Source organism: Camarhynchus parvulus, chromosome 4 (assembly GCF_901933205.1).
Source record: "Camarhynchus parvulus chromosome 4, STF_HiC, whole genome shotgun sequence".
Taxonomy (NCBI): Eukaryota; Metazoa; Chordata; class Aves; order Passeriformes; family Thraupidae; genus Camarhynchus; species Camarhynchus parvulus.
In genome coordinates, this window is record NC_044574.1 from 26,425,609 (window position 1) to 26,437,971 (window position 12,363).

The 12,363-nt window shown below is 37.7% G+C and overlaps 1 protein-coding gene across 1 annotated transcript in view; it reads right to left on the minus strand.

Annotated features, from left to right (window-relative positions):
- FRYL (FRY like transcription coactivator) overlaps positions 1-12,363 on the minus strand; it is a 161,872-nt gene that overhangs the window by 145,538 nt on the left and 3,971 nt on the right. Inside the window, exon 2 of the mRNA XM_030947153.1 lies at positions 2,513-2,713. The gene's annotated coding sequence lies outside the window, so the exon portion shown is untranslated. The remainder of the gene's footprint in view (positions 1-2,512; positions 2,714-12,363) is intronic.

The window sequence follows — 12,363 nt, forward strand, 5'->3', positions numbered from 1 at the left end:
GAACAAATGTCCAAATGAAGCAGGAGGCAAGGGGGAAAGCCCACAAAAAGCCTTATTAAAAGTCAGTGAGGCCCACTGAGTTATATCATAATAGAAACTCTGTGATGAAAAAAGAACTTAAATTTCCTGTTTATTTTTCCAATATCCACTTTGGAATTTATATTGACCGAACTAATGAAACTGTTGACCAGAGTATCCAGTGAGTAATAAGTACTCCTTTAATCCTAAATTATTATTTAAGGAAAAGAAATAAGAAAAGGAAGAATAAGAAACATTTGTTTTTAAATAAAATACATTAAAAAAAACACTACACTTTTTCTCCTCATGATGATCCTCTACTAATTATGCTGGAAAAGAAATTAACCAAACTTAGGTGCTACACTTGCAAAAATGCTTGTAAAGTATTAACAGGCACATCGATTATTTTGAATACTGTTCAGGAATTGCTTTTACAGAAATAGGTTTCTCAGCATAACTGGTGCTCCAGACAATTTTGCAGAGAAGTCATGTGAGCTTTTCAAGACCTGACTGGACAAAACCCTGAGCAACAAGGTGGATCAGGAAACTGATTGCAGGCAAATTAGCAATACCGAAGAAGAATGGCAACTGGCACATTTTTCCATCTATATTATTTTTCCTTATCAGACATATTTTTAAAGGAAAGCACTTGCATGAAACTCTCTCTTCTCCAACAGGAAAATAGACCCTGAAAGACCACTTCTCACTAAAGTGAAAAACAAAAAGAACCCCAAACATTTATTGCCTGTACAAAACACAGTAGGCTTTTCATACAGAAGACAACAGATACAAAAGCTGTGGACCCAGTCCTAGGAATATTTGTTTTAAACATCTCACAGCAAGTATAAAAAGCACAATAATTACTGAGAAGTATTCCAAAAACTAGATCAGTACTGGACAGCCCTGTTCCCAATAAAGAAAAACTACACAATTCAAACTGAACGTCTTAAGTTTGTAATTGCAGCACATTTTCTATATACACACATAGAAATGTAGAAACATACATAAGCACTAAAAACTTTTAAAATTAGATAAAACTAAAGTTGTCCCAAGCAGGATAAGCATAGTCAGAAGAAAAACTTACAGTAAAAAATTATACTAATGTTCTCAAACCCTCTGCCTCCATTGTTCTGCTTCATTTAAAAGATTGATTTGGAGTTCCTACTCTAATGTTCAAAGATGTACCTCCTGTCCTTGAGCAATAGCAAGATATGGTGTTTAAAGTAAACTTCTACAGCAACAAATTTATTATACTTTGAGAGAAAGAATACTTCAGTACAAAAATAATTATGGTTAAGGAGGTCAGCATGTTACATCACTGGAAATGAAAAAAGTAACAGAAGCAAACATGGGTACATGATATACTGGAGATGTTACAAAGGCAGATCTTATCATGCATCCAAATTCTATTTTTTAGTACACTTCTGCACAGAATATATAGAACAACAAAAAATAAAGGAAAGTGAGAGCTATGAGTAAATATTATATAACATATGTTCTAATTACTGACAATTAGTTAATAATAAAACATAAAATATTCTATTACATTCTACAAAATACTATAAAATATAGAAATAATAAAATTTTCTTGAATACAAAAGTCCATATAGCAAATGGCATATCAAAAACAGCACTTCAATATTTTCATCCTGTCACACAAATGTACCCTCTGCTCTCAAAGGCCAAAAGAAAGCATGGTCTATCAGTTCTACCACTTGACTAGAGAAAAGCAGTGTGTGATATTATTTTTGTAGGACAGTTTAGGTGTTGGGTCTATCCATACTCATTTCAGCTCAGAAGTACTTTAGTGACAATAGTTGCCCTGTACTTGGCATCAATGCTTATCTATTCCATACTGGTAAAATCCTTACATGCAAAGCAGCAAAGAAAAGAGCATCTGTACATGGCACTGACTTAGGAAAGAGAACTCTGACTAAGGAACTAGAGGTCCCTTCCAACCCAAGGCGTTCCACGGCTCCATGACTGCTCCCGCCAATGGGCTGCAGTACCGGCTGCACCCACCGGGGGGCAGCGCGCAGGCGCCCGCCCGCGCACCCACAGGCGGGAGGGGAGGGCTCCGCTCCCACCAGCTCCCACCTGCACGGAGCACCGACGCTCGAGAAAGAAAACTTGAGAGAACTGTTGGACATACAGAAATTACAGAAAAGAAATACTAATTCAAGACAATTCCAGAATTACTAAATGCACAGAAACCACATCTGGCTTCGGAAGCCCCTAAGACACAGATGACAGGGAGGCTATTTGCCCTGTTCCTGACCTCTTCCTTTAGATACTCACTTTTGGCCATGATCAGTCACTACACTGTATTAAAACAAACGTTCTTGTTGATTAACACAGTACAGACAGACATCTAGTCAGACAACTGATATCTGAAGTAGCAGCTCAAGGTGTGTTAACAGTACAACACAGACAAGCAAAACAGAAAGAGATAGATGAAAATCTATTTATGACACTACCGTGAGAAAGACCTTACCACTTAGAAGCCATTGTTAACCACTGACGAGAGCTATCACACTTAGGTTGGATCCATCAAGACATCTTCCCCACGAGTCCAACGTTGTGCTTCGAGATGTAAGAGTAGACAAAGATGTAAACAGCTTTGAATCGGCTGGTATGTAGCCAAAAATTGGAGAAAGATCTCCAAACACAGTACAGACAAATGAAATACAGAACTCTGAAAAAGAAATGAGAAAAAAAAAATCAAACCTTAGACATTTAACAGAGATGTCAACAATTTCCCAAAGCTTTAGAATTCTAAATTTATAATTTAAAAGTTAAAACCTAGAAAAATCTATTTGTTACATTCGTCTTCAAAATTGCTGTTCTGCTCAGAAGCTAATTATTTTTAATTATTTTTTCCCCATGAAAGAGAAAAATTAAAACTGACACCAAAATAACATCTGGTTTCCCACGCTCAGCATATTCTGCATGCATCCATTCCTTATGAAAGGTTTTAATTGCACTTTAGTTACAATCATATTTTTATTAATCATATCTAACCATTCTAAAATGCAAGCAATTCTGAATCAATTTTTTCATATTAGTCCTTTTATTAATTTATTTTCTGATTTTTGGTGGGTTTTTTTCATCTGCTCAGTTAGCAGGCGGATGTGGTCAGAAAAAGAAACAAAACAATACTTCAGAGCTGGGTCTTCCTAACAAAGCCTTGAGAACTTCTGCAGATTCCTTCACAATAGAAGTTTGTATGCAGCTGACATACTTGCCACAACTTGCCTAGGCAGCAGTTTCTTTTTGTTCTTCTATAGTGCCAAACTACAGTAAAAGAAAGCACTTTAGTATTTTTAAATTTACCCTGAAGGCAGATCAAGCACTTTCAACTGCTTTTAACAACTCAAGTCTCATCATGCAGCAGCAGTCCACCACTCCGGAACATCTAGTTTATATGGGGAAGTTTTTTTTTCTTCTTTTTAAAATTCGTAGCTTGAAAAATTCCAGGAATTTTAAAATCCCATAGCTTGAAAATTTTCCAGAAAAAATTGTAAAAAACCCTGTACATCCAACATGATTTTCAGTGCTCTGATGCAGCACAAATCCAGTAGTTTCCTTTAAGTATGTGTGAACTATTCAATCATCATCAATTCTTTTATGTACAATTTGTTCCACTTCTTAATTAGTGTTTCCAAAAATACAAAAAGAGAGACCCATATAAGTGCAATCTAAAAGTAAAAAGCTACATCCTGAAGATTTTAACATGTAAGAGAGCTTAAAAGTGGGACTGTGAGACAAGCAAGAAAATTAGATAAACTTTTGCAAACAGGAGGCAACCCGAGGTTTATATATACATTGGGGATACATTACATAATTCCGTGGAAAAGGAAGTCAAGTGTTTCAAAGACTTGACCAGGTACAAAGGGAAGCATTTAAAGACAGACAAAATTCTGACTGTGAATTTTACCTGTTAAATTTTGCAGCACTTCAATAAAAACGTCAACTGTTTTCCATAGTCTGTGCATTTGACAGTGCAGTGCATCAAATACACATCACTTTAACCTCTTCAGACACTTAGGATAAGTTAACATATATTTCTGCTGTGCAGAAAACAATCACTTTTCATCCCACCTACATCAATAAACTGAACAATTTCCTTTTTTTCTCTACTTTTTGCTCCTTTTTTTTATTAAAGGTAAGCAATAATTTCTTTCAGTTCATGCCAAACCTTACATTCACCCCAGTTTGAAAGACTCAGTCAGCTGTCCTTTAACTCCTGCCCAAATACAATCACTGGGAACAGCACTTGAACACAATCAAACCCACGCATTATTACCCTCCCCAAAATTGACAGAATACCCAGACAGAAACCACCCTGGCATATGCTGACATTTTAGCTCACCACCTCAAGCAAAACATACATTCATAGGTACATAATCCATTCTCATTAGAGGCTTCCCTGCTTACTGCCTTCAGAGCAAACACATAGAAATACACACAAATCTTCCTTCTTTACCACACCAGATTCAATCTCCCCCTCCCACCACACCACCACCCAACAGCCCAGCTGCTTAAGGAAGGAAATAAAGTTAAGCTGAAAACTGACTCGACTGTCCAAGCTTTAGGAAGGCACTGTCAATTCAGCTAGCAGACTGTTTGGAAAAAGGCCAGAGACTGGGAAGCCCATGAAAACCATGCAATGTACTCAAGTTTTTTTGCACACGCTGAGCAATAATTAATTTTATATTGTAGCTGCTGCCCAGAACTTCAAGAACAACTACAGCTAGATTTGAATACAACCTGAGGTATTCTACAGAAACAATCTGATCAGATTAACTCAGACTACAGGGAAAATAAAGTATCAGTAAAGGTAGCAAAAAGGTCAAAAGTCTCCAACAGATGCCAGTGAAGCTTGCAGTAGCTACAGCATATTGCTGGTTCATTTGGCTTCGTTTCCTAATGGCAGCTGACAAGTTAAAATGTAACTATATTTATTAGATTTGAAGTCAAAGGTATCACACAGGTGTAGTTTCAGTGTTTGGGGTTCACCCCTATGGAAGATTTATGAAAAGTTAAGAAGCAGAACATGAAAAAAAGAAACATAACAAAGTTGAAAATACAAGAGGTTTGCTATCATAAGGGTCAAAAAATAGTACAAAGAAAACTAACACTACCTCTAAGTTTTCATATCTAAAAGAATTCAGAACTCCTCTAACAACCTGAATTGGAAAACACAAATAAAAATTCTGCCAACTTCAAATCTGATCAAGTAACAGCCCATGTAACTTCTAATTACATAAACTTTTTTTTTTGGAAGGAGAGGTGTTCACAGAGCATTATTTTCAAGCTGTTGTATTACATTCACAGAGTAGCTGCTATAATGTTGGCTACTGTGCAAGACAGAACTCAACTTTAACTTTTGAGCAGCAATTAACATGCTCCAATTCAGCACACTTTGCTAAGTGCAGGAGAGGGGGTACAGCAGATCACTTCCAAAAACTTCAGGGATGGGGATTAATACTAATGTTGCTGGAAATCCAAGTATCAGCAACTTCATTCAAGAAGCTACACACAACACACTAAATTAGAGCCTGCTTCACAATTACTGGCCCAAAAAATTTAATAAGACAATACTTCAAAAGACAAAATGAAATATTAAAAGTTTTAGCCCATCTGCTAGAAGTGGTCTTTCCACATTACAAACCCTAACCAGGCTTCAATACACTGTTTGCTTTTACACAGGTAGAATAAAGGCAGAGATGAACTATGTCAGTTTTTATGACATCATCTGAAAAATTACAACAAGAAGCTTGAAATTTAAGGGCAAACATTTACACAGTGGCACTATGGTCACCCAAACCTGTGGCTGACCCATAACTTCAGCCTTTTCTAGAGCTAACCTGCTGTCACAAGCACTCCCAAGATAACACATCACCCCTGATGAGCTCTGGTCCTCTTTGTCAACTTACACCATCCCTCCTACAGGAGGTATGAAAACAACATTTTTAACTATAAATGTTAACTATAGTTAACATTGCTAACTATAACTAGATACAACATATTGACTATATACCAGACTTCCCTGTTACAGACCAATTACACTTTTTTTCCTCTACAGCATGGGAAAATGATACCAGAAGGCTGAAAGATTTCCAGTGGCTGACCAGTTCACCTGTTCTCCCAACCTTTTCCTCAGCAACAGCATGTACCACTACACTATACTGAGCTTATGGCTTGCTGTCCTCCCAAGTAAGTGATACTGGTGACTGACATCAGAAATAGCAAAAAGAAGAGCTGGAGAGCACCTGAATATGACAGAAGCCACTTTTAAGCTAATTACTTCATAAAACTGGATGTCATAAGAATAAAAAGGGAGAATGACGTTTCCTAGGCTCCTTTTATTCAAATCTATTCCATTTCCTTACTGATGCTCAGCACACTGTGTATCAACAGAAGATTTTTAGTAACAACTTCATTCTTTTGCTTCCTGTAAAAGTTTTAAGTATATTAACAGTGTATAACAATAATCAACACCACAAACTAAAAATGGTACATGATGAACTGAGTGTTACTAAATGCTGTCAAGAACACAGTAGTCATGCAATATTCACCCAATTTCACCAACCATCTCCTTACTGAAAAACACCTTTTTCCACTCCACAATCCACACAACCAGCGAGGCTGGGTGGCTGCTGAACAATTAACTGAGGATCAATTAATCATTTGAGTGAGAAACCACAAAAGTCATAAACTGGAGAGACACAGGGTCACTAATGCAAAAACCAAGCCTTCGGGGGCTTGGGCAGGGAGAACTTCACTGAATACAAATATTGCAACTGGAAGATGCATAGATCATCGGTACAAAATTAATGTAGGTTCAGCTTTTACATAACTGATATGGAAATGAGATAACACTCATAAGGCATATCGAGATCACCTAAAAGGATTCATGGGACAAGAAGAAAAGACTGCCTATCTCAGTCATAACAAATCTTTGGAATACAGCCAACCACCTGCACCTGAGAACTACACATGTTTTACTGGTTCAACACTTTCTTCTTCCAAGAATTACAAATAGCTCTCCATTTACAAACTGATAGTTCAATTGAAAATGCTCCTGTTTGTAGTGAAGAAAGATTTGCAAGATAAATTTGAGGGCTTGGTACTAAATGTGTAATAATCTGACCATGATAACTGAAACTTAAAATGGGTTATTTGAATTCTCTTTTCCTTAGTTAGCATGAAAAGGGACTAAGTAAGTGAATCCCAAATCTTCTCCACTGGGCCAGGGCCACAAACGCTGTCTGTTCTTTGACTCTCTACCACAACTTTTTCTCTTTTGGAGTCTCATTTCAAAGTATTAGGAGTATGCCAAAACTCAGACTGTGTTTTTACCACAGTAGAATGGATATTTCCATCTAGGCCTAAGACCTTTTCAGTTTCTCAGATTATTCTCTTTAGAAAAACTGCCTTTACTAGTGCCACAAGACAAGGAACCCACTGCCTTCAGAAACCAGTGATGCAGTTACACCTTTCCAAGGTCTGATTGCTCCTTTACCCCCGCTATTTTCTGACTGTTGATTTAGAGGAGTGTTTCCTCAGCTGTAGTACAGAACCAAATATTTCGGGCCCCCAAAAAGTGACCTTAACTATCTTCTATTACACCATTAATTTGGACTAGCAATCTGAGAGAAAGTATTTCTCTGCTGCTTTTCAAGAAACTGCAGCAGAGAAATACCTTCTCTGCAAGTGTTCAATCTGCAAGTGATCTGCTGAGGACCAAGAAATTACAGTTCCTTCCTCTTAGCATGAGAAGCTGTAAGCAATTCAGATGTTCAAACTAACTTAAAGAAATGTTGCTTCCACCAGGAGAACAGCTAAAACTAAGTCTGTATAGTATTTCCAAGAGAAGAAATGAGTAAGACCCCAGCTTGCCTAATCTTATGTTCCCTAGAATTTATCATCACCTGTGTCTTCTTACTTCTTGTGTGCTTGGAAGGGAAAACAGCAGACCCTTATCAAGAGCAACAACCATCATCATCTCCTCAGATGCACTGCTGCCCTCAACAGTAAAGCACAACAGTGTCTGGAGTGTTTGCATTCATCTGAACACCACAGCTAACCATCTTCTATATTAACAAAGCGTCTATATTAACAAAGCCACAGGAAAAGTGAAAACTTCAATGAGTGTGCAGTGTAGGCCAGAAGCTTTAAACTCTGACCTCTGCACCACCACTAAAGCAACAACAGAGAACTGCAAAAAAATGCTAAGTGGCTTTAGAAACTGAACTTTTTTCCCTTTTTACAAAATAAATTGCAAGCACAGCTAAACTAAAAATGAGCCTGAAACTAAATAAATTAGATCCAAAGAACAGGACCTTATATCACACCTTCAAACTGCTTTTGGCAATTTCCTATTTTTGAAAGTATCTCAAACCAAAGACAACAATCCGATTTTATTCAATCAGCTTTTGGAGATCACCATCTATCAGGGTTCAAGAACTTGAAATTAAGGAATGATGAAAAAATTAACATCTTATGTGGAACATTTCTCCCCTTAACTGACTGTTAAGGCTCAAAACACATTCTCTTTTTTTAAAAAGTGCCAAAAACTATAAAACACTGACCAGTTTTGTTACTGTATCTATACAAAGAAAAATGTGGCATTTTTTGTTAGTTATGACATAAAATTAGGAGGAACCAACATGAACTTTATGCACATTCAGTACCAAGGTCTAGATGAATTAAATAAATAACACCTCCCCACTGCTCCACCCACACCAAGAAACACCTCACCACTCTACTCCCTCGAACAAAGCAGGCAGCTGCCTTCCCCACTTCCTCCCCTCAAAGCATCTTCAATAGAGGTTAAACTAAGGTCCTACACATAAAACACCAATATGCTGACCAGACAACAATGAAGTAGAACATCAATAATGTACAATATAGCAAGTATAACATCAGTTAGCAGATTTCTTAGCTACTCAAGCAGTTGCAGAAAAACATTTCAGTTGCTATATCCCAACCTAGTGCAATTATCTCTGGCCTCTGGAAATAGAATACAAATACTGCACAAAAAGCAGTAGTGCTAACTGCTTTTGAACTGCAATGATCAGAATGGGGACTTTGTTGTACCTGCAGACCATTCAACCTATTCTTTTTTCTTAAACTGTAGGGTTCATAGAGTCTATATTTACACAGGGTGAGATATGAACTTGCTTTTTCACTTGAAAAAAAAGTTTAAATGAGGCCAGTCTGCATTCTCCAGCATAACAACATTAAAGAAGCTGAATTATCCTTCTTGTTTCTAGGCACAAAACGTTAAGAAAGCCCTAGTGATTTCTCTCTCTCTCTACTACATTCTAGTCTTCCCACAATAATCACATAGTAGTTTTCAAACAGCCACCTGCAAAGTTCAGAATGTCTTGTGTCCCTAACATGTGTCAGTTCTTAAACTTGGAACATTTGTATCACTGAGCTACAGTCAAAGATTTTATGCCCTTAAACTACCTAAGTTGTATGTAAGAGTTTTACATACTAGATATGGTTTGATGGGAACATGCAATAAAAGCTACTTTCAAATTATGGAGACTAGGACATACTTGAAAATGGAACTGTTTATTCTTAATTTAAAAAGGCAAGACAAGAGAACAACAACTCACACTAAGACATAACACAGAATAGACTATGCTATACCTTCTTGAGATACTCTCCCAGGAGATACAAGGTTGGGTTTCAAACTGGATCAAATCAGTTGCACACAATTTATCTCAGCACCACAAAAATACAAGTACAATCTGTGCCTGATGGCTTATTTACAGATTTTTGAATTACAGACTATAATATCATAGCCTGATCATGACTTAGAGGAAAAGAAGTGTTCATAAATGCTTTGAAATAAGGTTCATTTTCCCCCTAATACAGAAAGGCCCAAAATTATACAAAAGTGTTAAAGAAATGTGTAGGTAAAAACTCTCAGTTTCCTGCACCAAAAGCTTGTTCTATTTCTTTTGTACTTCTGTTTACCCAGCTTGCTGTTCCCACACTTACTATCCACCATTCTCACCCGCCCCAGGTGAATTGATATTCACCTATCAATTCTGCAGGTAGGTGCCTGTAAATACATATAAATATACACACAAACACATGTATCAACTCCATCTGAAAAGACAGCTCCGATCCCCAATTTTATATGCAACACCTACCACCAAAGTAATTTCAAACAGGGTGGCAGTGGTAGGCTCACAGCTGAAGAAACAGAGGGAATGGAGCAAGATCTCCATGATTTCTGTGTTAAGAAACAGAGTACCAGGTTTGCCATATCCTAGTAAAGATGTCAGGGAGACCTACACATACTGTTACTCCTGCAAAGAAGAAGAGGACTCATTTGCAACTCATTTCTCTTTATGGGCTGATGTGGGGTATCCAGGAGCCCCCTGAGTCACACCAACATCCATCGTGGGACCAGTGACTACCTATCACCCTATCCCAGAGAGGAAACAGGCCAGTCAGCAGCCGCAGTGCACAGGGCAGTAATTCTTCAATTTTTTGGATGACATTGGTTTTGGATGATGTCTACAGAGGTAGAAATCTTAGTATTTTTGCTAACAGCAATTTTTTTAAACATAATCAGCACTACTGGCAGATTAGATTAGTTCAATTAAAAAGCATGAAAATTCTGTCAATGTCAGTATGTCCAGCTGCCAATGGGCACAACCCCAGCAGTTCTTTCCGATTTAGCACAAGAGCAGAAGTGGTGATGATTAGGACTGTTCTCATGAAAGACAGATAAAAATTACTAGGAACACCTCAGCTACCTCCCATGTTAATGCCTTTAAAGAGAATCAGCCTTTGTCCAGGTCTACTCTTAGTTCCAAGTCCTCCTTAGGGCATGGCATTTACAAAAGAAGATGCTTCTATTTTTCGCAAAACTGGACAACACCAACAGAGAAAGAAAGTCACTCTTTGCGATATCAACTTCAAATGCAAATTCCTGAGGTCTCATTTTATCAGATCATTCCCAAGCCTTATGTTAAAGATATTCCTTCACTTTTAAAAAACTTTAATCTCTTTTAAGTCTCCCACATTGAATTACTAGAGCCTTATCTTCAGGATCAAGTACAACAAAACTATCTCTATTCCTAGTTTTTATGCTCTCTCCAGCTCTTATTTTATAAACATATCCAACATTATATTCAGTTACTCTAAACAAACAAACTTAACTGCATAGGGCTGGTAAAACCTACACAATTATTGTCCTTGAGACTACTACAAAAAGCCAGCAGTGAAAGTTCAACAGCAGGAAGTCTGTGAAAGGCTAGGCAAATGGGATTGCATATGGCAAGGCAGGTCTTGCCATAACCCCACAAGGATCTTTTTAGCACACACCATTTGATTTTGTGCTCCTCTCCCTTGCTTACTGGCACACTGCTGAGGCATCTTCGAGCTCCTTGAGTACTCTCTGCACCAGTATAACTAACACCACGCTCACTGGGGCCCAAACTATAGTAGGCCCAAGGACTGTGGGCAAAAGTGATACTCACTAAAGCTGCATTTAACCTACAGATTCTCTTGCCCCCTTAATGTAACATACTTGAGCAGTAATATTTTTGTTATAAGCTGCAGTTTATGAAGACAGAGAGAAACCTTGAGAGGACTGTGGAAAGAAAACAGGATCCCTAACGTTTACCAGCAAAATACACTCACCAGAGTATCAAAGAACCTTTATAAAGTCCCACTGGAACCTTCCCTGGAACACTTTATAGAAGTCTGGCCAATGCATGTTAAAAAGACTAATTAATATATGAAGAAGGCAATTACAGCATTTTAGTATGATGAGGTAAACAAGAAATATCACCTGAACAAGAGAGAGTCTGGTTTATCTGGTTTAGAAAAATTATACTATTACTCTCTAGAAACACTCAAGATAAGGGGAAACAAACATTAAAAAGAAAAAATTGCTACCTAAGATGAAAAATAACGCTGGCAACTGCCACTGACAAACTGCTTTAACATACAATTGCAAATATTCCCCAAGTATCAGTTACTTAGTTTTGAAGCAGGCTTCCAACAGTTAGCTGACAAAGCACACAAAGCTGGTTTTATTATCATGACCATCTCATGTAACTTCACTTTAAAAAATCTGAGAAGAGAGGGAAAAAAAGGTCCAAGCCAAGAGTCTTCTCCCATTTTCTGGAATACAGGGAATAAGAAGAAAATAGGTCACCATGCTAATTCCAAAGGACCACCTGCACCACTCCAGTGGCATGTCAATAGTCCCAAGCCAACTGCTAGACACTCTTCTCGGTAGCTATTTCAGGCTCAGCCAGCACCAGCTCTTGAAAAGTAAAGTTCTCTTACACCTGTATGGACAGC